The sequence below is a fragment of the Pinus tabuliformis genome, chromosome X, assembly GCF_031772625.1.
Source record: "Pinus tabuliformis cultivar Carrire ecotype Pingquan chromosome X, CPIR1, whole genome shotgun sequence".
NCBI classification, from domain to species: Eukaryota; Viridiplantae; Streptophyta; class Pinopsida; order Pinales; family Pinaceae; genus Pinus; species Pinus tabuliformis.
The window spans coordinates 1,352,711,913-1,352,714,332 of record NC_142308.1 but is presented as its reverse complement, the minus strand read 5'-3'; the positions used below and the strand labels follow the sequence as shown (position 1 = coordinate 1,352,714,332).

The 2,420-nt window shown below is 35.5% G+C and overlaps 1 pseudogene; it reads right to left on the bottom strand.

The window, feature by feature from the left end:
• Nucleotides 1–976: 976 nt before the first annotated feature.
• Nucleotides 977–1,713, bottom strand: LOC149145091 (pectinesterase inhibitor 9 pseudogene; annotated as a pseudogene).
• Between the last annotated feature and the right edge of the window lie 707 nt (nucleotides 1,714–2,420).

Sequence of the window (2,420 nt, the reverse complement as noted above, 5' to 3'; positions counted from 1 at the left end):
AGTTTGCTGCAATATAAAATTGAAAATGAATTAAGCCTACACAATTGCCTTCTCTAGAGAAAGCTTGATGAACAGGGTTTTCAATATGTACTAGCTATGCCTACCTAAATAAAGGACGAGGAGACATTCCTTGCTACAACTACAAAATCCCGCATTTTTATAGACTTGATAGGGAGCATCATCTCCTTCTAGTTCAACACCATTTTCTCGTATTATTTTTTTTGCTTTCATTTCTATCTGTAATAACTTTCTGCATTAACATTTTTATTTTCCAATACATATCAATGGTAAGGAGGTAATGGTTATACTTTCTATGGGTATCCCTCACGAGTCTTATAAGGAATGTTTTTCATAACATTTGAATGTGAATATGTTAAAATCATTAAACTTAATAAAATAATATTATACATTTAAATTGTAAAATAACATTTAACATTTTAGCTCAAATTAACATTTAACATTTTAGCTCAAAGGATTTAGAGTAAATTAAATGGTGAGAGGGGACTGTCACAAAACTCTTGAACAGAATTGATGCACCAAATGAATTTAGATCCCTGTCGCTGCTCAAACCATAAATTAAACCAATTTTATTAAAAAAAAAAAAATATTAAAAAATACATTGATTTAGTTAAATGTTATTTGACATAGTAGAACTGAAAACTTCAACCCCTTCTCTATATGTTTTAAACTTAATCTTTATTTAAACGGAAATAAATTAGTTCAAACTAGACTTAAAAACAATATTTATATTTAAAAATGAAATCGTTATTAGTATTCCTGTATGAAACAAAAGCTTAAGCATACGCATAAAATCCTTTTCTTCAAATATGAAATAACGCCATGATTGCACTCCAAACCCAATCAGCCATTTTAGGAAACAGAAAGTAGTAGAGGCTGTCGTGAAGAGTTAGCAGTGGCAGCAAAACCATAAATATATTTTATTAAACATTATTGGGTACATATATTATTTATTTAGAAGAGTACTGAGTGCGGCGTTTTGGCATTCACGCATGGATACCATCATCAACTCCGGTGTTAGAGAATGCGTTAAGAGCGAGCGCGTTAAGGAGAGCTAGAGCGTTACTGATCAGTTCTGACTCATTCTGCACGCGGATCTTCACCATCGTGCTAATCTTCCCCGCCGCCGCCTTCACATCCTGATATCCGTTGAGGCAGGAGTCTTGGTCGGTGAGGGCGGCACTCATAAACGTCTGCATGTCGTTCATTTGAGGGTTGAAGTTGCTGTGCTGCAGCTGCTCCATCTCCTTCAGAGATTTCTGAATCTCGTCAACGGTGTCATCGAAATTCTGAATACAATCGTTCAGCGCCGCTCTTTCTCTTTCGCTCATCTCGGCGCTTCTGCGTTTGAGGCCTGCTGCCCAAACGGAAACCGTTCGGGCATTAACGAGGCTCACGTTCATGGCCGCCTTGACCAGATCGCAAAGCGTGGGCTTCAGAGATCCGGCGTATGGAGAAAGCGACGAAACACAGAGCTGCGGATACCGAGTGACCTGGCACGACGATTTGATAAATTCAGCGATGCTCGTATCGCTGTGCAGCGGATTCATGTCCTTCGCCGTAGATGAAGCCATTATCGCAGAAACTATGATAACTAAAACAGTTGCAGACCGTGAATCCATGGCGATATAATATAAAAAGAAAGAACAAGAAATGAAAAGCAGCGAAGGCGAACGCAGGGACGGAAAAGGGTTGTAAGTGGGCACAAGAACATACTATTGACGCGCTTTCATCCCGATATATATAGCCGAGTTCGCTCTAGATATTGTCAATTAGCCATTCCAGGTCAGTGTCTCGCTGGACGGCCGATTCTCGAGGTCTGATTTGTTGCATGTTTTCATTCCCACTGGGTTGACCCTATGTAGTGGGATGTAATGCACGTAGTTTAAGAATGAAATAATGTTTTCTGCCGAGATTTTGGGTAACACTTGGTCAAATTTTTTGAGGAGAGATGTCTCGTTTAGATTTTAGATTTTTTATAATTTTTGATTGTATTTAATCTATTTCTATTATTAAAAAATAAGATTTAAATATTATTATTATTATTTAAAAAAAAAAAATTATTCAATCCGTTTTTAGCCAATTTACTCAATATGTACATAATTTTAGATGTAATGAGCCAGCCGTAAATATCTAGATGAAAATGTGAAACAAAAATATAGGTTTTGAAGATTTTGTTGGAATTTGGTCAATATTTTGTTTTGTCAAATTTTAATTTTTATTATTTTAAATGGGTTTTTGATTGTATATATGAATTTAACATTTAAAATTTTTTTTGACCATTTAAATTGGGTGTTGCACATGATTCATATTCCAGGGAAACATTTTTGTTGAAAATAAAGTTTCTTTTTTGGGTGAGTTTTCTTTAAGTGCAATCTTTGAGGTATTCATTGAAATCACAA